At 45.1% G+C, this 25,978-nt stretch overlaps 1 protein-coding gene across 2 annotated transcripts in view; it reads left to right on the top strand.

The window, feature by feature from the left end:
* The window catches only part of ZBTB20 (zinc finger and BTB domain containing 20), a 3,989,371-nt gene that overhangs the window by 2,653,015 nt on the left and 1,310,378 nt on the right, over positions 1-25,978 (top strand). For both annotated transcript variants that reach the window (XM_069635901.1, XM_069635902.1), the window contains one exon: positions 5,383-5,506. The gene's annotated coding sequence lies outside the window, so the exon portion shown is untranslated. The remainder of the gene's footprint in view (positions 1-5,382; positions 5,507-25,978) is intronic.

Below are 25,978 nucleotides of genomic sequence, written 5' to 3'. Positions count from 1 at the left end.
CCTTGCAATGTACATCTAGCCATGCTGCACCAGGATTCTGTTTCAGACACTCTATCAGAGTCGGTTTGCTGTAGTTAATGCATGTCCTTGCTATTTACATCCAGCCATGCTGCACCAGGATTCTGTTTCAGACATTCTGTTAGAGGCGGTTCACTGTAGTTAATGCATGTCCTTGCAATGTACATCCAGCCATGCTGCACCGGGATTCTGTTTCAGACACTCCATTCGAGGCGGTTCACTGTAGTTAATGCAAGTCCTTGCAATGTACATCCAGCCATGCTGCACCAGGATTCTGTTTCAGACACTCTATCAGAGTCGGTTTGCTGTAGTTAATGCATGTCCTTGCTATTTACATCCAGCAATGCTGCACCAGGATTCTGTTTCAGACATTCTGTTAGAGGCGGTTCACTGTAGTTAATGCATGTCCTTGCAATGTACATTCAGCCGTGCTTCACCAGGATTCTTTTTCAGACACTGTATCCGAGGCGGTTCACTGTAGTTAATGCATGTCCTTGCAATGTACATCCAACCATGCTGCACCGGGATTCTGTTTCAGACCCACCGTTAGAGGCGGTTCACTGTAGTTAATGCATGTCCTTGCAATGTACATCCAGCCATGCTACACCGGGATTCTGTTTCAGACACTCCATTCGAGGCGGTTCACTGTAGTTAATTTATGTCTTTGCAATGCAGATCCAGCCGTGCTTCACCGGGATTCTGTTTCAGACACTCCATTAGAGGCGGTTCGCTGTAGCTAATGCATGTCCTTGCAATGTACACGGGATTCTGTTTCAGACACTCCATTCGAGGCGGTTCACTGTTGTTAATTTATCTCCTTGCAATGTACATCCAACCGTGCTGCACCGGGATTCTGTTTCAGACACTCCATTCGAGACGGTTCACTGTAGTTAATGCATGTCCTTGCAATGTACATCTAGCCATGCTGAACCGGGATTCTGTGTCAGACACTCCATTCGCGGCGGTTCATTGTAGTTAATTTATGTCCTTGCAATGTACATCCAGCCGTGCTTCACAGGATTCTGTTTCAGACACTGTATCTGAGGAGGTTCACTGTAGTTAATGCATGTCCTTGCAATGTACATCCAACCATGCTGCACCTGGATTCTGTTTCAGACACACCGTTAGAGGCGGTTCACTGTAGTTAATGCATGTCCTTGCAATGTACATCCAGCCATGCTGCACCGGGATTCTCTTTCAGACACTGTATCAGAGGCTGTTCCATGTAGTTAATGCAATGTATGCTTCACCGGGATTCTGTTTCAGACACTCCATTAGAGGCGGTTCACTGTAGTTTGCATGTCCTTGCAATGTACATCCAGCCATGCTGCACCGGGATTCTCTTTCAGACACTGTATCAGAGGCTGTTCCATGTAGTTAATGCAATGTATGCTTCACCGGGATTCTGTTTCAGACACTCCATTAGAGGCGGTTCACTGTAGTTAATTTATGTCCTTGCAATGTACATCCAGCCATGCTGCACTGGGATTCTGTTTCAGACACTCCATTCGAGGCGGTTCACTGTAGTTAATGCATATCCTTGCAATGTACATCCAGCCATGCTGCACCGGGATTCTCTTTCAGACACTGTATCATAGGCTGTTCCATGTAGTTAATGCATGTCCTTGCAATGTACATCCAGCCATGCTCCACCGGGATTCTGTTTCAGACACTCCATTCGACGCGGTTCACTGTAGTTAATTTATGTCCTTGCAATGTAGATCCAGCCGTGCTTCACCGGGATTCTGTTTCAGACACTCCATTAGAGTAATTCATTGTAATTAATGCATGTCCTTTCAATGTGCATCCAGCCGTGCTCCATTCGAGGCGGTTCACTGTAGTTGATGCATGTCCTTGCAATGTACATCCAGCCATGCTGCACCGGGATTCTGTTTCAGACACTCCATTAGAGGCGGTTCACTGTAGTTAATGCATGTCCTTGCAATGTACATCTAGCCATGCTGCACCGGGATTCTGTTTCAGACACTCCATTCGACGCGGTTCACTGTAGTTAATTTATGTCCTTGCAATGTAGATCCAGCCGTGCTTCACCGGGATTCTGTTTCAGACACTCCATTATAGTAATTCATTGTAATTAATGTATGTCCTTTCAATGTACATCCAGCTGTGCTCCATTCGAGGCAGTTCACTGTAGTTAATGCATGTCCTTGCAATGTACATCCAGCCATGCTGCACCGGGATTCTGTTTCAGACACTCCATTCGAGGCGGTTCACTGTAGTTAATGCAAGTCCTTGCAATGTACATCCAGCCATGCTGCACCAGGATTCTGTTTCAGACACTGTATCAGAGTCGGTTTGCTGTAGTTAATGCATGTCCTTGCTATTTACATCCAGCCATGCTGCACCAGGATTCTGTTTCAAACATTCTGTTAGAGGCGGTTCACTGTAGTTAATGCATGTCCTTGCAATGTACATCCAGCCATGCTGCACCGGGATTCTGTTTCAGACACTCCATTAGAGGCGCTTCACTGTAGTTAATGCATGTCCTTGCAATGTACATCCAGCCGTGCTTCACCAGGATTCTGTTTCAGACACTGTATCCGAGGCGGTTCACTGTAGTTAATGTATGTCCTTGCAATGTACATCCAGCCATGCTGCACCGGGATTCTGTTTCAGACCCACCGTTAGAGGTGGTTCACTGTAGTTAATGCATGTCCTTGCAATGTACATCCAGCCATGCTACACCGGGATTCTGTTTCGGGATTCGAGGCGGTTCACTGTAGTTAATTTATGTCCTTGCAATGTAGATCCAGCCGTGCTTCACCGGAATTCTGTTTCAGACACTCCATTAGAGGCGGTTCACTGTAGTTAATGCATGTCCTTGCAATGTACATCCAGCCATGCTGAACCGGGATTCTGTTTCAGACACTCCATTCGAGGCGGTTCACTGTAGTTAATTTATGTCCTTGCAATGTAGATCCAGCCGTGCTTCACCGGGATTCTGTTTCAGACACTCCATTAGAGGCGGTTCACTGTAGTTAATGCATGTCCTTGCAATGTACATCCAGCCATGCTGCACCGGGATTCTGTTTCAGACACTCCATTGGAGGCGGTTCACTGTTGTTAATTTATGTCCTTGCAATGTACATCCAGCTGTGCTGCACCGGGATTCTGTTTCAGACACTCCATTTGCGGCGGTTGACTGTAGTTAATTTATGTCCTTACAATGTACATCCAGCCGTGCTTCACACGATTCTGTTTCAGACACTGTATCTGAGGAGGTTCACTGTAGTTAATGCATGTCCTTGCAATGTACATCCAGCCATGCTGCACCAGGATTCTGTTTCAGACACTCCATTAGAGGCGGTTCACTGTAGTTAATGCATGTCCTTGCAATGTACATCCAGCCGTGCTTCACCGGGATTCTGTTTCAGACACTCCATTAGAGGCGGTTCACTGTAGTTAATGCATGTCCTTGCAATGTACATCCAGCCATGCTGCACCAGGATTCTGTTTCAGACACTCCATTTGAGGCGGTTCACTGTAGTTAATGCATGTCCTCGCAATGTACATCCAGCCATGCTGCACCGGGATTCTGTTTCAGACACTCCATTTGAGGCGGTTCACTGTAGTTAATGCATGTCCTTGCAATGTACACCCAGCCATGCTACACCGGGATTCTCTTTCAGACACTGTATCAGAGGCGGTTCCCTGTAGTTAATGCATGTCCTTGCAATGTACATCCAGCCATGCTCCACCGGGATTCTGTTTCAGACACTCCATTCGACGCGGTTCACTGTAGTTAATTTATGTCCTTGCAATGTAGATCCAGCCGTGCTTCACCGGGATTCTGTTTCAGACACTCCATTAGAGGCGGTTCACTGTAGTTAATGCATGTCCTTGCAATGTACATCCAGCCATGCTGCACCGGGATTCTGTTTCAGACACTCCATTGGAGGCGGTTCACTGTTGTTAATTTATGTCCTTGCAATGTACATCCAGCTGTGCTGCACCGGGATTCTGTTTCAGACACTCCATTTGCGGCGGTTGACTGTAGTTAATTTATGTCCTTACAATGTACATCCAGCCGTGCTTCACACGATTCTGTTTCAGACACTGTATCTGAGGAGGTTCACTGTAGTTAATGCATGTCCTTGCAATGTACATCCAGCCATGCTGCACCAGGATTCTGTTTCAGACACACCGTTAGAGGTGTTTCACTGTAGTTAATGCATGTCCTTGCAATGTACATCCAGCCGTGCTTCACCGGGATTCTGTTTCAGACACTCCATTAGAGGCGGTTCACTGTAGTTAATGCATGTCCTTGCAATGTACATCCAGCCATGCTGCACCAGGATTCTGTTTCAGACACTCCATTTGAGGCGGTTCACTGTAGTTAATGCATGTCCTCGCAACGTACATCCAGCCATGCTGCACCGGGATTCTGTTTCAGACACTCCATTTGAGGCGGTTCACTGTAGTTAATGCATGTCCTTGCAATGTACACCCAGCCATGCTACACCGGGATTCTCTTTCAGACACTGTATCAGAGGCGGTTCCCTGTAGTTAATGCATGTCCTTGCAATGTACATCCAGCCATGCTCCACCGGGATTCTGTTTCAGACACTCCATTCGACGCGGTTCACTGTAGTTAATTTATGTCCTTGCAATGTAGATCCAGCCGTGCTTCACCGGGATTCTGTTTCAGACACTTCATTAGAGTAATTCATTGTAATTAATGCATGTCCTTTCAATGTACATCCAGCAGTGCTCCATTCGAGGCGGTTCACTGTAGTTAATGCATGTCCTTGCAATGTACATCCAGCCATGCTGTACCGGGATTCTGTTTCAGACACTCCATTAGAGGCGGTTCACTGTAGTTAATGCATGTCCTTGCAATGTACATCCAGCCATGCTGCACCGGGATTCTGTTTTAGACACTGTATCAGAGGCGGTTCACTGTAGTTAATGCATGTCCTTGCAATGTACATCCAGCCATGCTGCACCAGGATTCTGTTTCAGACACACCGTTAGAGGCGGTTCACTGTAGTTAATGCATGTCCTTGCAATGTACATCCAGCCGTGCTGCACCAGGATTCTGTTTCAGACACTCCATTAGAGGCGGTTCACTGTAGTTAATGCATGTCCTTGCAATGTACATACAGCCATGCTGCACCAGGATTCTGTTTCAGACACTCCATTCAGGTGGTTCACTGTAGTTAATGCATGTCCTTGTAATGTACATCCAGCCATGGTGCACCAGGATTTCTGGGTGTTCACAGTTACCTCGTGTGTTTCCTCCTTTTCCATCTCTGGAACCACAGCATTGTGCTCAGTGTTAACGGCTGCATTTGCTGGTGTAAACACTACTTTTGACTGCATGTTTTGTTCTTTATCTCCCAGAATGCTACCCCTCAAAGTAATGTCACTGCTGAGTTGGAGCTTTAAGATCTGGTTCCTTGGAGAAGAGTCGTAGAGTGGATTCATAAAGCGCCTCCTCTTGACTTGGGGTCTCACCGGGGCAAAGGTCAGTCTGCATTTGCGTATTTCTTTTGCAGGTCATGCCTATAGTGGGCTTTGCTGGTGCTCCCTGAAGTGGGAAGAGGTGAAAACAATGATTTTGATTGTATGTTAATGTTATTCTTTCCTGAACCTTTTCTGATTTTGTGTGATTTCTCTTTTTTAAGATTAGTGTCCACACAACGTCACATGTTTACAGTTCGTATTGTACCTGGCAGATGTATTTCCTTCACATTGTGGCACATCTGGGGACACTGCTTCCCTGCACTGTTGTCTTTCTGCAGATTGTGTTTTGCTTGGCATTCGCTTGCATTATTGCCCTCTGATTTCTGGTCGATTACCACACATGCAGAATTCACACACAGTGCATTTGTGGGCCTTGATACAAAATCCTAAATGCTAAATATTTAACTTGTTGTTCACTCATTTTCAATTTTCAATGTTCCTAAAAACAAATTACAAAAACAATCCCTAATTAACACTATCTGTACTCAGGATATTTCTCTCTGGCCTCGCTAATTTCTTTTATACACCTTGAAAATTGTTTTCCTCTCCTGGGATGTTGTTTGTTACTTATAGAGGCCATGCAGACACATCTGTGTAATTAAATTGTGCCTCACTCCACGGCTTTACCCATTGCGCTCTTGTTAGCATTGCGTCCTATATGTGAAACGTAACGTTTCTAATTGCTGCGCACCTTCACCCCAACCATGGGATGGTTGGCTGGTTTATGGCACGTACGTGTGTTGGTTTCATTATTAAAGCTGTAACTGTCTACTGCTCTAATGGTTTGCAGAGATCCTAATGCAAGATGCAGCGCCCTACTTCTTCACTATTAGATGCTGTACATCACGTGACACCTTTGATCTGTATTGGTATTTTCCGTTCCAGATGTAACGCCCCCTTCTTCACTATTGGATGCTGTACATCATGTGACACCTTCCCCCCTCCCCATCCGCTCTTCTCCATCCTACCCTTCCATCCGCTCTTCTCTAAAATCTTATCTTTTCCATTCCCCTCCCTAACACCTTTCGCTTCCTCTCCTATTTCTCCCACCGCCTCATCCCTCACCTCTTAATCCCTCTCTTACTTCTGTACTTCATCACCCTCTCCTTCCTCTCTACTCCCTTCTACCCTACCTCCCGCTCTTATCTAGCCTCATTCTTTCCAATCTTCTCCCTCACACCTTCTCACCTCCCCTCTTACTTCTGCTTCTGCCTCTATTCATACCTCCCATTCCCCCTCACACCTCTGTCCCTCTCCACTCCCTCCTCACCTCAGCAATAATGTAAATTGTTCCTTGTACTGTTTTCGAGTTGTGATTCAATTGCCATTTTATGCTTGTTGTATATTTTCTTGTTCCTCATGTAAAGCACTTTGGATTAAAGTGCTATATAAATTCAATCAAATACAAATACAAATCATGTGACACCTTTGATCTGTTTTGGTATTTCCTGTTCCAGATGTAGCGCCCCCTTCTTGACTGTTGGATGCTGTACATCATGTGACACCTTTGATCTGTATTGGTATTTCCTGTTCCAGATGTAGCGCCCTCTTCTTGACTGTTGGATGCTGTACATCATGTGACACCTTTGATCTGTATTGGTATTTCCTGTTCCAGATGTAGCGCCCCCTTCTTGACTGTTGGATGCTGTACATCATGTGACACCTTTGATCTGTATTGGTATTTTCCGTTCCAGACGTAACGCCCCCTTCTTGACTATTGGATGCTGTACATCATGTGACACCATTGATCTGTATTGGTGTTCTCGGTTCCTCTGTCATTAGGCCTTTTAAGCCTGAGAAGCTGTACATTACATTTACGTCTATTTTTACGGTGCTACGGAGTGCCTCATGAATATGGTAGCAGCATTAAAACCATGTGATCACGTGGGGAGTTTACCCCATGGTGTACATAGTAAGTAGTGCATTTGCTCAATATGGGTTATTTACCCCCTGAAGACATTTTATGTACCCCTTATTGAAAATATACCATGCAATCACAACTCATAATTTGGTGGTATTTTAAAGAATAGGGGCCAGATTAACTAGCATTTGCACATGTGCAAAAAAGTGAGCACATGCTTTGATAATGCCAAATGCAGTAAGCTATCTAAAACAACGCTTGAACGAGGCCAAGAATGAATCAGACTGTTTATTGTGCTGGGTATCAGGAGGATAGCTCAGGGGCAACGTGCTCGCCTTGGAAGCAAAACGACACGGAGCACCACAGGTTTGATCCCCGGGTCCGCGCTTCGATACTAAATAACCTATCATATCATATTACATCATAGGTTCGTTGCATAACAGAAAACAAAAGGTGTGTACTACATTTCTTTTCATGTTATCCAGCAAAGGTAGTTAATAAAGCACCCTGCTTCAATTTTGCCCTGGTGAACACTTGTTTTGATAATGCCAATTGGAGCTAAACCGATTTGCTTCATTCTGTATTGTCTAAGCAGCAGAATTGGTACTAAATACGTTTGCTTTGCTCCACGTTTTTGCACTAGTGCAAAACATTCATATTCTGGCTCTTAATGAGGTGCTAATTGTCCTGCTGGATCCTACAAAGAAATCTCCCAGCGCAAGATTTATTATTAGTGAAAAAGAATGTTAGCCAAGGGTTTGCTAAGGTCTAAATGGATACAAATGAGATTTCAGGTTTTAGGAGGACATGCACAGCAATAGGATGTCCACAAAAACATTGTGCCATTGGGTGAAGATGTAGAGAAGCCCTCACGCTCTCTTTTGAGAGTTCTATTCCTCTAAACATTTCATCAATATGTTGTGGCTGAGACCAACTCTCAGAAAAACTTCATGGAGTGTCAAAACTCTGTCTGTTTACAAATCCTCATTTTGAAGCATTTTAGGGATCAAAGCATGTTTCTATTTGTAAATGTTTTTCATAGCTGTATTCTGTCTCTTAGGTTTTATTGTCCTCAATCTCGAGTCTGCTTTCATGCCAGTCAGGGGTCTCCATACATTTCTCTGCACTAAGGAGCAGGTGGGGATGGGGACTGGGACACCCCCGCAGGGATTGTCATGAGTTTGAGGCAGTCTCTCTCCATGGCCACTGTCACGGTGTGGTTTGAGGCCACATTGTGGTGTTAGATGAAGAGGGTTGCAGGGACACTACTTGGACATGACAGGGTGGGATGGTCTGAGCCCTTGTTGAGCTGTGCACCGTTTTACCTGTTTTTCTTGATATGTTAAAAGCTGTTTGATGCACGCCTAGTGCTGTTTTATGTATATTTATTTACTGGTGTTTGAAGTGCCAGTTTGTACTCATTTAAGCAAGGGGAGTAAGGCAGTGCATAGGAAGCCACAACAGGGTAAAGGAAAGCACTGGATTCGATGAGGGTTGATGTGGCAGCGAGAGCTCGTCGGCGCTACGTCATTGCTCAGAATATGAGGTTCTGACAGTGTGGGTGGTGTGGCTGTTATTAAAGGCCTCTTTCAATGGGTAGGTTTTTAGAGATTCATCAAATGAGAGCGAGGAATCATTGGGAACATTGCCTTCTATAAAGACCTATTCAGTATTTCTTCACTCATATTTGATTTCTAAAAAGCAGGGAGATTGTATTAAGACCTGATGTCAAACTCACTCTTGATCAAGGGATGGATCATTTAATGTGCAAACATCTGTTGTGATCATGCCGATTACTACTTTTAAGAAAACGGAAAGGTCATCGTCTCTTGGGGTGTGTAGATTTCCAAGAAAGACATTCTAAGTCTCAACCATTGAACCAATCCCTGGTCCTCCTCCTTCTGGTGACCTTGTATAGTTGGCCCATAATCCTTCTGAGACCGTTGAGTGCCAGTAGATTGACTACTAACCGCACTATTGATATAGCACTGTTGGCAGGGACTCCCAGGTATGGCAGAGTATGGCTGGGGGATCGCCATCTTCGAAGGCACAACACTCTCCCCAGAACAAACGGAGGACTCGGTCAACGGCAAGTCGTACTGTGGTTTATTGCAAATGAAACCAACATGGATCAATACAAGAGAAACAAGAATTCTCTGGTGCATCTCAGCTTTCCATGGCATGCGGCATAGTTTTGTGTGACTCTGTCATCATCACTTGGGCCCTTCCCCAAAAAACCTATCAGCATGAGGGATAGGGTACTGAGAGTATTACTACCTAAAGGGAACCCTATAGGGTGTATTCTACTGTTCCTTGCATGCAAGATGGCTGACCTGTCCCATCCCCAAAAAGCGATCTATTACATTGTTGCAGAGTAGTTGGCTTACCATTGGTTCATGCCCCTTGCTAGCCACTCCTGGGTTTCTAGGCTGTGATTGGTTACAGCCTGTCTCCGCAGGCCTGGGACTCGGCCGAGTTCTCAGTGCACCTCTTCAAGGTGATGTGAACAATTGTGTGTTTGTATTGTAACTTGTGTGTACCACCTTTGCCTATGAGAATGTGCTCCTCACGTCACAACACTTGTTGCAGTCTGCGTCTGGCATGCTGGGATCCACGCCCCTTTCCCACCACGGATGACTGTCCATTGTCTCGTTTGGCTGTACCATGAGTTTAGGGACCACAGAATTGAACTCTGCAGCTACCATTTATGAAGATTTATTGTTTCTCTGCAGCGGGTCCCCTTGTCATCTGAGATCCGAATGTGTTTGCGTATCTCTGACCTTGGTTGTGAGTTTGCTTCGTGCTCCATGCCGCCTGAATCGGCTTCGCTCATCTCATGCTCAGTGGCTTGAAGCCTGCTGTACTTTTCCTGACCTTTATAATGCGGTTTCTACACTGTCCATGTTATGCTAGGTTCTCTGTATGTTAGTCACACAGGGTCCTACCAGGTTCCATATATATCCCTGTATTCCCATAGGGTTGTTCGCATTAAGCATCTGCAAGCTGGCTCAGGATCTCTTGTGCCTTGCGGTTCTGCATTACTGTATTTGGCCATTGCAAAAATAATAAAAGCATTGGCAGTATGTTTATGTATCTTTCCTCTAGCTACAGAACTGTGCTTGCATGTTCTTCATGTATACGAGTGTGTGTTTGTGTGAGGCAGTGCAGGGCTGCGGGTTTGCTTCATGTCTAATGCTGCTACACCGTGGTGGCACTAATGACATCTGCATCATGGCTTCTAAATGCACAGTCGAGGCTGTCCATACAGGTTTCTCTGTCCTCGATCTGTTTTTTCTCCTATACCAGTGATGATTTACATTGTATTCAATCTGTATGGCTGCCTGAGAGGATAACTTTCAGTGTACTTGTCAATCATGTGTGAACTCAGGATTCGTCCAAAGTAGGATGGGTGGCTGCGAGCATTTGTGGATCTTCCTCTCAACATTAATCTGGGGGTGAGGAGGGACATCTTCGGGACACTCTCTTCAGCACTTAGAAGTGGGAGGTATCCGATAGGAAGTGCTGCATGAAACCTGTTATTATTACCTGATCTTTTATCGTTCCTCTTACATCATACACCAAGATTTGGAAACCCTGGCTTCTGCCACAATAACATAATTTCAAATGCACTCCTCGGAGTTAGTAACTAGGTAATTCTCAAAGGGAGTTGGGGATTGTGTGGCCGCTTGTTTGTTTTGGGGGTACCGCTAACCAGTGTCGCAATTGAAAATATTGTAGCCTGTCTCCTTACCCGATTCCCATTTCCGTTTTACATTGTTCTAGCGATTTGCTCTCCTGCCCTGTGAACATATCCCTACGTTTTAGGCACCCTGCAGCTCTCCATCTGGAAAAGCCCCTCTTTCCATTCCTGAATCGAATTGCGTCTTACGGAACAGGGGGGTAAAGGGTGAGGGGAAGGAAGTTATCCCATGAGTTTATACCAAGGCATCCCATGTATTCTCCATTAACACTGTTATTGTGCTTTTATGTAAATGTTGTGGTCTATCCACATTATCTGTCCATAGGACCTCCCCCAAAGGTGTTCCTGATACTGCCCTGTCCATTCTCACCCATATCTTCTCAGAGGAGTCTGAGAACCATTCCCTGATTATCCTCAATCGGGCCGCCTTGTAATAGTGAGGAATATTTGGTAGATCTAGCCCACCTTTATGCGTTGGGGTGATAACCGTTTTGAAGGCGACCCTCTGTGTTTTATTGTTCCAGTATAAATGTTGAGAGCGTGCTGTTTAATGATTTTCACTGGGAGCGCTTGGAAGAAATATAGCACTCTGGACAATATTCCCATTTTAATGGTGTTGATTCCCTCTAACCACAAATTCGGTAACGGTCCCAATTTGTTCAGCTGTCATTTTATAGAGTCTAATAGGGGTAAGTATTTTGCCCTGTAGAGCCCTTCTAGTAGTGTTGTGATCCTTTCCCACCAACAGTCTAATGACCCCCTGTGCCCTGCAGAAGGATGTGCTGTGCTTTGCCCTTGTTAAAAGTGCCCCTTCCACCGACAAGTTAAGGATTTCTGATTTGGATATATTGACTTTTAACCCCACTACTGAACCAAATTCCCCTATTTCTCAGATCAACGCTGGTAGTCAGTGAATCGGGTTTGTGAGGGATAGGAGCATGTCATCGGCAAATGGCATTACTTTGAATTCACACCACCCGCTAAATGTGATACCCCTAATTGTCCCCTGGGAGCGAATACGGCTAAGAAACAGCTCTAGATATAATGCATACAAGAGTGGGGATAAAGGGCACCCTTTCTTAGTGCCTATTCGTAGTGGTATGTTTTGGGAGAGTTGACCCTTGACTTGTAATCTAACAGTGGTGTTGCTATAATTTGCTTGTGCTTTCTGTAGGAGGGACAAACCAAATCCATAAACTCCATTCATTGTCTGAAATAAAAAAAAAAGACCATTCTACCCAGTCAAAGGCTTTCTCTGTGTCTAATGTTAAAATATGGCAGGGGAGGGCTTCTTAGAATTTTGTTTAACTAAGTGGCAGACCCTGTGAATTTGCCTCTGTTTAATGAATCCAGATTGGCCTGGATGTATCAGTTTTGGCAGAATATCTTCCATTCTTTTTGCTAAAATATCCGCATAGATCTTTGCATCTATATTGATTACGGCAATGGTCCAATACGACCTGCATAACGACGGGTCTTTGGCCGGTTTTGGGAACAGAACCATTTTAGCTTCCTCCATCGTGGGAGTGATTGAGTATTTTTGGCTAAATATATTGTAGAGTGTAGCTAGTTTGGGGGCCAACACCACCCGAAAGGTTTTATAGAATATTGCTGTAGAGCCATCTGATCACTGGGATTTATACAATGGGAGGGCCTGTATCGAACCCAGCGCCTCCTCCGTAGTCAAGACGCTCCTGTTCCGTTGGTGTGATCTTGGTGAGCCAGGTAGATTGTAAGTATTGTTCCTGCAGAGCTTCATCGAGGCAGTGTGATTTTATGTAATGTGGAATAGAATGTTGTGAATTGTTCTAATATTTCACAGTTCGTAGAGTCCCGCTCTGAGTATTTATTCCCAGTATTGTTTGGGCTGCAGCCTTTTGTTTTAGTTCTCTATCCAGCATTTTGTCAGCCTTATTCGCTTTTATATAATTTTTATGTCGCATTTAGAGGAGCCCATTTGCTGCTTTTTTAGTTTGAAGTAACGCTACGCTACCCCTGATGTTCCTATATGTCTTGCGAACCTTCACCCCTGTGTCATCTTCCATCTTCTGCAAAATATCTTTGAGTTCCTGCTCTTCATCCTCTTCTGTTTATTTTGCTTTTCTCTGATTGTTTTCATCTCAATCAATTCCCCCTGCAACATTGCTTTAATGGTATCACACAATCACTTTTCCCTCACTTCTGAAGATGTATTAAGTGCAAAGAAATCCCTAATTTTATCCTCGATCTCCTTAACTAGGATATAGTCATTTATTAAATCCTGAGGGAAGGACCAGGTCCAAAGGGTACTCTTCTCTTTGGGCAAGTTCAGCTGTGTCGTCAGCAGGGCATGGTCCAATAGGTGCATCGTCCCCCACTATTTTGCCTTTAAGTGATGCTGATATCAAAATTTAGTCAATTTGGGTAATTGATCTATGTGCATATGAGTAGAATGCATACCCCATGTATGTCCCCCTGATGGTCGTCCAGGTGTCTTTTAGGGACAGATGGTCATTTTTATTGATGAGAAACTTTGTGGGAATGACCTGCCCATGGAATGTCCTAGCACTACTGTCCCTTTGCGGGTCCCATGCCATATTAAAATCTCCCAAAAATATGATTTTTCCTTTTGCAAATGTTTCCAGGCTCACCAATGTTGCCTCGCTAAGCTACTCAGAGCCCATTTCGCTTTCCCTGCCTCCTCACCTAACCATAGGTCAGCTGGCAGTCTTCGCCACCGAGGGATACTTCACCGTCGCTCCAGGCCACTGGTAGTGTCAGAGCTCACTCTCTCTGGCTCGTGCTCTCGGTGCCTTCGCCGCCTGCCGTACCCACTCCTCCTCGGTGCTCACGGTTAGAGACTGAACTGGCAGGCACACATATTAAATGTGTTGTTGCGGTACTCTCCGACAGGCCATACCATCACTGCAACATGTGCCAGGTCATGGAGGGCTGATTTTTTAAACTTACTAGTGCCTCAAATGCCACATTTCAATGTTGGAGGGTGTTGTGTTGGTGGAGCTCCTGGGCTCACGTCTGGCCTGCTTTGGTCGCCATCTTGGAATCCTCACCCAAGTTTTTAACAGGGGTGTTTGAGAGGGGGAGGGTGTTGCTGACTCCATTGGATCCTGCCTGCTGGGAGGACATTAGATAGTCACTCATGTTCCTTAAATTTGGAATACCCTTTTAAACGCTTTCTAAAAGGCTTGCAATGGACAATGCAAACCATAAAATACTAATGTATATATTTTTTCATGTCATGGCCTGTTATTTAAAAGAAATCTATACACTGTTGGTTCGCTCTCCTCGTAGGAATGCAAGATGGAGTATTCCTAGCTTATTTCCCACCTTGGCCTTTCAGTGTATTATGCAGGTAGATTAGTATATCCATAGTAAATAGATTCAGCAGATTCTGAAATTATGCAGCGTAAAATATGGTTCAGTAATTAGCAGCATCCCTGTGAAGTGTTAGATTTAAACGTATGGTGTACACATTGCACATCCCCAGTCACCAGGAACATTTCTGGAAATAATATTTTAACTATATCCAGTTTTTTCCAATCATTAATAATATTTATTAATGTGATACAGTTTAACTATAATCAAATAAACAACTCAAGCCTCCTAATAATTGATGAATATGTACCTAGTCAATCAAATAACTCCACTCTATCATTTGAAGAAATCACAGATGGATCTCTGACATACTTTAGCGAAGACACAAAAGACCACGAAACGTACGACGAAATCTCAACAATCTCTCTGCCCAACGAAACAATGAACACAACCAGATCTCTATCTCCTGCACGACAGCCACTGCCAGAAAGATGCCATAAGAAAGATCTCAGAGATTCACTAAATCCCAGACCCAAACCAACAGAAGTATCACAACCCATATTTACCAATCCATATCAACTAACAGAAAATTACAGCTTGTGGATAGAAAATATCATCCAGAGGCCCACACCAATTGACCTGAACAGAACAAATCTATTATTACTATAAGTAATTCCAGAATTAAATCAAATACGCACTAGTGACATTGAGCTAGTTACTTTCGAAGATGAACGGTGTAATGACAGAATATCACTGAAACTACGCGAAAAAACAACCATGGACGATATACTAACAATGGAAGTGTCATTGAACAAACTTGGCTTCAGATGTACCCCACAATTGAAATCCAAGAGTGAAGAAACCAACAAATCAAAAAAGATAAGCAAGCCCGTTGGATCTATCCAAAAAGAATTGTGTTCCATAAACCAACCAAAGTTGCAAACAACTGATACAAACAGTGATCATTCAAATAAATCAGCCGGACACAATACCCACCCAGTTAGGCGCAATTTTGAAAGAGAATACAGTATAAACAGCACAACTGACAACAAATGCCCGATCAGGCTCGAATACGAAATGGAAGATGGCTTTCAAAACTCAATCGACAGTAACCTGAGTAATATCTCGTAACCATCAACCCAGACTAAACACACTTGTACATTGTGTTCTTGGAACACCAGGGGTAATGTCCATCTCTTCAACCATTCATCACCTGAACTCGAATCGCACCAGATCATCTGTCTACAAGAAACCTGCCTCACTCACACCCCATGCTGCAATGGCTTTCTAACCTTCCTCAACCAGGCACCCGAAAGATCTAAAGCAAGACCAACGTCAGGCTTAATAACCTTAATTAAGATTGATCCGACATGGAGCATAATCTTCTCTGAAAACATCAACTCCTGGATACGAAACACTGTTATAAAAATAAAAAGAAATTTGAACACCCCATTTTCAAATCAACACCATGAAAGAACAATCTCAATCATGAACCTTTACTGGAATCCCGCAGCAAAAAACAATGACACCTTCCTTGATGGCGTTTTCTTGACAATAGATAAGCTCATCAGCATGCGTAAATCGATTGAATTTGTGATATGCAGAGATCTAAACTTTCACTTATGGCAGCCAGATGGACAAACAATCCCACACAAGGATCTGAAAACACGCGCCAAAAGATGGATAAAAGAAACTAACCTCCACAACCTCTCACACATTGAACACCCCACAGAGGAGTCCAACAAGAGACTACCAACTTGGTCCTGTGGAAAATTGTCAGCCGTCATCGACTATATCTATCTCTCCAAAGAAAGAGCAGATTCCGTAGAAAAAGTTAGCATCGAAAAAACAACAAAAAGCGACCACAATCAGATCGCTATACACGGATGAGACATGATACAACAACCACAGCCTCCCATAACTACCCCTCTGGAATACTGTACAACAGGCAGAAAACTGTGTATAACCGAACAAGCAACTGCCATGCGTCCTAAACAGTTTCAGCAAACAACAATACGTGACGCACAGAAACTAAACTATCAATGGCTACTAACTCCCTACTACAATCAAACAACATCACAACAAGGGAAAACCCATCTTCACACATATAATAAAGAACTAGTCGAGAAGAAAAACACCCTGAGAAAAACCCTGCGAAGGCTAGTGTTAAGAAGGATTTCTGAACTCTGACCAGGAGGGGCAGAGGTTCAGGAGGCCAACATAGTTTCTTGGAACAGAGTAACCTCTGGACAAGCCAGACCAATCAGGGTAGCTATGTCAGGCAGTCAAGACTAAGTCTCAGGAGGGCTGAGGGTGACTGAAGGACCTCAATGAGCACACAGAGCAAGGGCACTTACAAATTACTCCAGACAGGTGTTATATCAAAAATATAGACACATTTATTACAAGGCCTCTGTAACATAGACCATAGCAAAGAATCACAGTAACACTATGTAAACCAATACATCACACTCAATACAATATATATACAAGACCAGGGGGGCTTAAAGGGGTTACTGCACGAAATATGTCGACATCCTAGATGGGAAGAAAACAGGCAGTGCAGTTAATCTTTAGGCCCAGTTCAACATCAGTTATTCACCTAACTAAGAGGCAGTCCAAGCCCTAAGAAGAGGGGAGACTTGTGCTCAATAGTACATGTAATGCAAACACACGCGGTTGTTCCAATTGGCAAAACAGGGTCTCTTCAGAGGTCTCTAGCAGCTCGGGAAGGTGGATAAGGCGATGAAGAATAGGTTCCCACTATTCAAGAAGGACCTCCACTTGAAGGCAGAGGAAATTCGAGTTTTTGGGATGGAGTCGCTATTTTGCAATAGTGGTGGACATGAGAGGGGCCCCCAGGGGCCACTTGCGCGTAAAAATGGTCTCTTGCGCTAGGGGCCACCGGTTTGGGTATTGATTATTCACCGGTCCCTCATGCAAGTGACCCAAACTTTGGCAGGTCAGTCCACTTCGCTTGCAGGTTCGAATGCGGCAAAAAGGACGTCTCGGCACCTTTTAGTTCCTGAGATACAGCGATGATTCCCAAATTGGACAGTGGTGATTTCTCCGTTACGGGTGGATGAATCGACCCAGTTTCATTGCAGCAGGCTTCAGGGGTAAGAGGGTCACAAATGCAGTGGACTTGCCAAGGATGATGCCGCAGCAGGGCAATACAGTAACCGCGTTTACTCCGGTCCGGGCTCACTCGTCTCACTTCAGACCTGGGAATGCCAAGTATACGAAATTCAGTGTGAGGATGCCGTGGACACAGAGCTAATAGTATACCAAGTTTCGAGGGCCTCCTCGAAACGATGGCGGAGACAGAGCAAAGGACCTGCGTAAGCTGGTCAGCCCACTGGATGGCCCAAGGACACTTCCGAGAAAGCTTACTTGCAAGGTTTGGTGAAGGTGCCGAGAATAGTTGGTCTCACTATTCCAATGGGTCGAAGCCTCTTTGCAGACCTTCTAGGGCGACCAGATGCAGAGGGGTCCCACGGGATGACAGCAGGCTCAGCGTGCCAAACCTTCCAGCGGGTCACCAGCGGTTCCTTGACTCAGCTTTGTAGTTGCAGGATACTTGGATCCTATCCTTTGTTAAGTGAGAACTCAGGAGATCGACCCGGTAGTGGTGTTTTCAGCCTCCTCTTATCCAAAGTTCCCTTCGCGCCAAAACCGAGAAGACCCAATGGGAGATCTCCTCACAAACACAAACTCCATACGTGGAGCAATCACAGACCACAGTGATCTCAGGCATTCAGGGCACATCAGACTCTCTGGTACCCAGGATGTGTATTGGGACCAGACATCCCGGCCGACATCATGGAGGCACACACACAAGGCATGCAGAAGCCCGCGGAAACTTTGGGATTTGCGGGAAAGTGCATGACCAAATAAGGACTGGCCCCGGTCGATTCGACCTAGGGAAGGTGAAGGGGCAAGATGGCTAAAGGACAGGACAAAGAACCTTGTGGCATGGCCATTTTGTAGCCAGGCCACCTATTTATGCCAAACGCGGTTAACGTGGTTAACATGGCAGGAAAGGGTTAAAAATAATGTGAAACGATAGCTGCCACCGTCCTGTCCATGACACATCTGCACAGTTCATAAAAAGTCCAGCGAGAGTATTTAGGGCCTTTGGAAATGACTATAGACCCAAGTGTGCTGTATGGTAAGATACACTGCACACTTGTTACATGTTGCACAAAAGTTGCAACATGAGAAAAGGACTAAGGGAAACAAAATCTTCCAGTACTGACTACTGTCTTAAGGGCATGTCAGTTTCCCCATAAAGAGTGAGCGAAAGACCAGAGGAGTACAGCTGAAGGCTGTGCTCCCCTGGCAAAGTCAGTCAATGGTGTCTAAACAGCAGCAACAAGTTTGGGGGTTGACACATGGAGGGACAATTACATACAACTATCACATCTTTCCTGACACTCGCCCCTCCCAGACTAAGGACAAGGGGAACTAATCCACCATTGGATGAGTTTCTTGCTCAGGTCGGTTAAACATTCTGGACAACCCATCAGCATTGCTATGTTGGACACCTGGCCTATGCTCAATAGTGCAGTCAAAGCCTTGCAGACTTATGGACCACCTAAGCAACATTGGATTCTCTCCCTTCATGTTCATTATCCATATTAAGGGCTTATGGTCAGTTTGCACAGTGAAGTGGGTCCCGTAGAGATAGGGTCTCAGCTTCCTTAGCGCCACACAACAGAGAATCATTCTTTCTCTACTGTGGACCATCTGAGCTCTCTGTCCTTAAGCTAGCGACTAATGAAGCCAATAGAGTGTTCCTTACCCTTCTCATCTACTTGTGAGGTTGTATACGAATTGTTCGTTTTACAACTGTTCGAATTACAATTGACCTTTTCACAATTGACCGAATTGTGAAGGTCAATTGTAACATATATGTGGGAGGAAACCCCCCACAACCCCTCACCCAACGCCAAACCCCCCAAAACCCCTATATATATATATATATATATATATATATATATATATATATATATATATATATATTACCAAACCGATATATATGGTCAATTGTGAAAAGGACAATTGTGACCCTTTAAATTCAGTCAATTGTTCATTTGAACAATTGTAAACGAACAATTTGGGTGATACCACTTGTGATAGTACAGCTCCTATCCCAGTGTCAGAGGCATCTGTCTGCACAATAAAAGGTCTTTGGCACAAGGAGTCTTTTAAGCCGTTGAAGGCCTTCTCACACTCTTCAGACCAAGTTACCTTCTTATGTTTCTTTGGAGTAGTGAGAGCAGTCAGAGGGGCAGCTATGGTACCATAGTCTGCCATGAAATTTCTGTAGTACCCAGTGAGTCCCAAAAAGGCTCTCACTTGCGTCCCTATAGTGGGGGTAGGCCAGTCTTGTACTGCTTGTACTTTACTGGGTAGAGGCTGTATCCTCCCTCCACCTACTTCATGTCCAAGGTAGACCACTGATCCTTGTCCAATCTGGCACTTACTGGCCTTTCTGGTCAAGTGGGCATTCTGAAGAGCCTGTAACACAATCCAAATGTGTTTCACATGGTCTTACCAGGTGGCAATGAAAACTGCTATATCATCCAAATATGATGATATGCAAGACATAATTCATCCAACCCATTCAACACATGATTCACAAGCCTCTGGAAAGTGGCAGGGGCATTCTCCAACCCAAAAGGCATTACCCTGAACTGGTAAAGACCCTCTGGTGTTGAAAAAGCTGTCTTCTCCTTGGCATGCTCTGCAAGGGCTATTTTCCAATAGCCTGCAGTGAGGTCAAGCGTGCTGAGGTACTTGGAGGCACCCAATGCATCCACTAGCTCATCTGTTCTAGTCAAGGGGTGTGCACCTGTCTTGGTGACATCATTCAGAGCACTGTAATCCACACAGAACCACAGTTCACAAGTACCTGCTTTTGGAACCAACACCACTGGGCTGGACCAAGGACTACTGGAGGGTTCAATCACCCTAAGATCTAACATTTTGTTGACCTCTGTCTTAATGTAAGACCTTACTTTGTCTGACATTCTGTATCCCCTACTTTTGGTAGGTACACTGTCTCCTGTGTCAATGTTATGTTTGCACCAAGGTGTCAAACCAGGGGACTGTGAAAACAAGGGGGAAAACTGCCTAAGCAAAGTTTTCACCTCAGCCTGTTTGATCAGACGTCAGGTGAGGGGCCACTTGGACACCCTCAATGGAGCTGTCTGAAGGACTGCTTTAGAACAGGTCAGGAAGAGGTTCAGACTCCTCTTCTTCAACATCTGAAGCCAACAGCAGTGCAGCGATTTCAACTCTTGGGATGAAAGCCTTCAGCCTATTTACATAGAACACTTATGGAGCCTGAGCAGCCCTTCCAAGGTACACTAAAGGGTTGACCTCAACTAGTGACTCCATCACTTGTCCTGCAAATGTCTAGGCCTTATAGGAATCATGATCAGGACTTGCTGACCAAGGGTGAAATTGATGAGGGAAGCCTTATAGTCATACCAGTGTTTCACCAGAGCTTGTCCTGCTTTCAATTTTTCACTAGCCAGGCCCATCAGGAGTACCATCCTTTTTCTGAAGCCCAGCACATAGTCCACTACGTTGTTAGTTATGGGGGGAGTGGGCATCTCCCATCCCTCCTTGACTATGGCTAAGGGTCCCCTTACAGGGTGACCAAACAGAAGTTCAAAGGGGCTGAAGCCAACACCCTCTTGTGGTACCTCTCTGTAGGCAAACAGTAAGCATGGTAATAGAAGATCCCATTTTCTTCTTTGGGGTTCTTCCAGAGCACCAATCATGCTCTTAAAGGTCATGTTAAACTGTTCAACTAGGCCATTTGTCTGCGGGTGATATGCAGAGGAAAACTTATAGGCGACCCCACATTCCTTCCACTTGGCCTACATATACTTGGACATAAAGTTGCTGCCTCTGTCAGACACAACCTTTTTAGGGAAGCCAACCCTAGTAAATATGCCAAGCAAAGCTTTTGCAACTGACTTGGCAGTCAGTTTTCAATGGGATGGCCTCAGGATACCTGGTGGCATGGCCGACCAGCACCAGGATAAACCTATTGCTTGAGGAAGTTTAGGGGTCAAGGGAACCAACAATGTCGATCGCTACCCTCTCAAATGGTACCCCCACAACTGGGAGTGGTACGAATGGAGCTTGGATTATTGAGCCACTCTTACCAGATAACTGGCAGGAGACACAACTCCTGCAGTGACTTTCTACTTGCACCCCATCTTGGGCCAGTAGAAATGCATGTATAACCTTTGCTTGGTTCTCTTGATTCCAAGGTGACCGGCAAGGGGCACTTCATGTGCCGGCTGCAGGAGGAAGGGTCTTACAGCAAGGGGAACCACCAACCTCCTATGGTCTCCTTCTGTAGACTCTGTGGGCTCACCATACAGGTGCCCACTTTCCCAATAAATCCTGTGCTTCCCAGGAGGTTTACCCTCAAGCTGTGCGCAAGCCTGTTTCCTTAGGCCTTCCAGAGATGGGCACTCACATTGGCCCTTACTAAATTCTTCCCTGTAAGGACACCTTCTACTAACAAATCATTTAGTTCAGGTTGGTCATATGGGTCAATTTTTTCAGGTATCACCACCTCCTCGTCAGGTCCTGGTGATTGACCGATTACCCCCACCTCAGTGGTAGGTGAGTTAGGGGGAATGTTTTCTTTCCCTCTTAGATTTTCTGACTCCATTAGCCTTGGGATTCCCCTTTAGCTGGGGCACTGCAGTGGTCTTGGCCAGTGCTGCCCTTTTTTTAGACCTTGTGCAGGGTCTTTCAGCTGTATCTCCCACAAGCCCTAAAGCTCTGAGATCATTTCCCAGCAATACCTTTCCTGGGACATTCCTCTGTATGCTCACTGGAATTCTGACTGCTGTACCATTGATAGTAAGAGTAACAGGTATTACTGGGAACATGAGAAGTGGGCCATCAGCCAACTTAGTGGGGCCAAGGGAGCTCTGGCAACTTCCTCTTGATCTACCAAGGTAGAATCCACTACAGTTCGACTGCACCCACTATCCCTAAGAGCTGGAGTATCTACTCCATTTATCAGCACACTGTCTTTAAAGTAGTGCTTGGTACTATCTGGAATCCTAGCATAAGCTTCTGACACTTTAGGCTCCCAGGAACCCAGGGAAACTAAAACTACCTCAGCTTCTATCCCACTGGGTAAGGAGTCTGAGGAGAAGGATGTCTCTGTAATCTCTTCTTCCTCATAGGAGGAGAAGGCCAGATTAGCAGAGTGGACCTCCAAGGTTTTGACCTTACATCTGGGATTCCCCCTTCACATGGTCAGTTGCTCCACAAGCAAAACAGGGTCCACTGTGTCTGTTTACATAGGGTGGCTTACTATAACCAGAGTTATGTTTTGGAGGCTGACCTCCACTACCCTGTGAGTTCTCGTGTGTCTTACCCTTATTTTGTCTTTTGTGGCCCTTATGGGAGGACGTTTTCTATCCGTCATTCAGCCAGTGCATAATGTCAAATACACACTGAGCAGATCCTTAAGTAACCTTGGATGAGAGGAGGCCCCAGGCCCGTGTCCAGGACCCTTGGATCCATTGGCAACCCGAAGCTTGGCCAGTTCCAACTGGTGATCCCTGTCTTTCTGTTTTTCTGCTGCTCTATTTTCAATGTGGTCATGTTAAATTCAACCTTCCCCTGCCTAAACAGCAGTTCCTGCTTCTTGAATTCAAGCATGGCCTCACCTTCAGCACTGGCAGAGGAAACACTAGACATTACATCCTCCAAATCCTCATGGGTCCCATGAACAAGTGCAGCGACAGAACTGTCAGTTCTGCCAGTGGGAGCAGCCCCACCTCCTTCTGTACTGTCTACAGGAGCTATGGCACTAAGCTGAGCTTCTTGCCAGTCCATGATTCTTTGGATCATTTCCATTTTTGTGCCTTGAGCAGAGACACCTCTCTCAGCACACATCTTTCTCCATGTTTCAGATTTAGAAGCATTTAAAGCTTACAAGGTACTTGTTTCCATATTGTTAGATAGGACTATGGCCTTTTTCAGTTATACTATAACAATTCACTATGTGTCCTGGTAGGAATAACTTGAAATGCCCTCACTAGTATGCAACACTGGATACCCTCAGCCCTATCCCACCGCTGCCACCAATTTGTTAAGAAGGATTTCTGAACTCTGACCAGGAGGGGCAGAGGTTCAGGAGGCCAACCTAGTTTCTTGGAAAAGGGTAACCTCTGGACAAGCCAGACCAATCAGGGTAGCTATGGCAGGCGGTCAAGACTAAGTCTCAGGAGGGGTGAGGGTGACTGAAGGACCTCAATGAGCACACAGAGCAAGGACACTTACAAATTACTCCAGACAGGTGTTATATCAAAAATATAGACACATTTATTACAAGGCCTCTGTAACATAGACCATAGCAAACAATCACAGTAACACTAAGTAAACCAAAACATCACCCTCAATACAATATATATACAAGATCAGGGTGGTCTAAAGGGGTGACTGCATGAAATATGTCAGCAACCTAGATGGGAAGGAAACAGGCAGTGCAGTTAATCTTTAGGCCCAGTTCAACATCAGTTATTCACCTAACTAAGAGGCAGTCCATGCCCTAAGAAGAGAGGAGCCTTGTGCTCAATAGTACATGTAATGCAAACGCACACGGTTGTTCCAATGGGCAAAACAGGGTCCCTTAAGGGGTCTCTAGCAGCTCGGGAAGGTGGATGAGGTGATGAAGAATAGGTTCCCACTATTCAAGAAGGACCTCCACTTGAAGGCAGAGGCAGATCGAGAGTTCGGGATGGAGTCACTATTTCGCAATAGCTGTGGACAGGAGAGGGGGCCCCCAGTGGCCACTTGTGCGTAAAAATGGGCTCTTGCGCTAGGGGCCCCTGGTTGCGGTATTGATTACTCACCGGTCCCTAATGCAAGGAGACCCAAACTTCAGCAGGTCAGTCCACTTCGCTTGCAAGTTCGAATGCGGAAAAAAGGACGTCTCGGCATCTTTTAGTTGCTGAGATACAGTGATGATTCTCAAACGGGACAGTGGCGATTTCTCCATTCTGGGTGGATGAATCGACCCAGTTTCACTGCAGCAGGCTTCAGGGGCAAGAGGGTCACACATGCAGGCAGTGGACTTGCAAAGGACGTTGCTGCAGCAGGGCAACATGGTAACCACGTTTACTCCGGTCCAGGCGCACTCGTCTCACTTCAGACCTGGGAATGCCATGTGTACCAAATTCGGTGTGAGGGTGCCATGGACACAGCGCTAGTAGTATACCAAGTTTCGAGGGCCTCCTCAAATCAACGGCGGAGACAGAGCAAAGGTGCTGCATAAGCTGGTCAGCCCACTGGTTGGCCTAAGAACACTTCTGAGAAAGCTTACTTGCAGGTTTTGGTGAAGGTGCCGAGAGTAGTTGGTCCCACTATTCCAATGGGTCGAAGCGTATTCGCGGACCTTCAAGGACGACCAGATGCAGATGGATCCCACGGGACGATAGCGGGCTCAGGGTGCCAAACCTTCCAGCGGGTCACCAGCGGTTCCTCGACTCAGCTTCGTAGTTGCAGGATACTTGGATGGCATAGACATACAAAAGAGGAGTTGGGAGATGTCTTTTTTGCCTCCCTTTTTTTCATAAAAAACTAATAGGCATTGACACAATCTTTTTTCAGGAAATATTTCTGAAATCGATGTCTAGTTCGTGAAGTCCGCTGAGTCACGAAAAGAAAAAGGCAATGGTGGGAGATTCCCCATTTCGAATAAGGAGACCACCATAACAAGGTGAGATGGCATGAAGAAAATGGGAGATGGTTCCATGCCTGAATGGTAAAACAACAGAAATAAGCAATTGCTCCGATGTTTGTCTAGGTGTATGCCAGAAATAGATGATTTCACATCGTAAGAGTTGGGAGTGTTAAGGCTATTGCGCATACGACTAAAAAGTCTGTGATTAAGACTGGACTGTTGAGATACTTCGAGGGAACGGTCATCCGTTGTGTTCGGAGTAAGTGCATTTGATTGGTCAAAAAAGAAAAATAGACAATCTTTAATGTAGTATGGTTCAGTGTTGGAACTGTATGTTGTGAACGGCGTCCTTATATGGTTGTTCTCATGAATGAAGGATTTCCACTAGGGCACGTACAGGATTTATCCATTTGGTAGTTGTTTTTCATATCCCCAATGAAAAAATGGAAATGGATACAACACTATGTGCTATTTATAGACATGTTTACACAATAATAGTGTCTGATATAATTGAGGAGGATGACAAAAAGGAATGATGTAATCAAATGTTGTTATCTCAAATTCTTTTAGGCAATTTGATCCACCCTGCTAGATCGAATGGGACGTTATTGTTGTTCCTGTTGTTTGTCCTGAAGAGGGTTGGTGGACATAGTGGACATACTAAAGTCTAAAAAATGCAACCCGAAACACGTGTCAACATACTGCCTAACTGGATATATGCAGTTATCCATATGTGAAGATTGTAACAAAAGGATCGAATACCAAACAACAATATATTTGTACATTGGAGTGTGACTATAATTAATTGGTCATAGAGTTTTTTGTGTGCATGGATGTTGGTTTGAAAAAGTGACATGAATGG

This window comes from Ambystoma mexicanum, chromosome 7p, assembly GCF_040938575.1.
Source record: "Ambystoma mexicanum isolate Mex_15411 chromosome 7p, UKY_AmexF1_1, whole genome shotgun sequence".
In the NCBI taxonomy this organism is placed as follows: Eukaryota; Metazoa; Chordata; class Amphibia; order Caudata; family Ambystomatidae; genus Ambystoma; species Ambystoma mexicanum.
The sequence above is the reverse complement of the archived record's forward strand: the minus strand, read 5'-3'. Positions and strand labels throughout refer to the sequence as shown.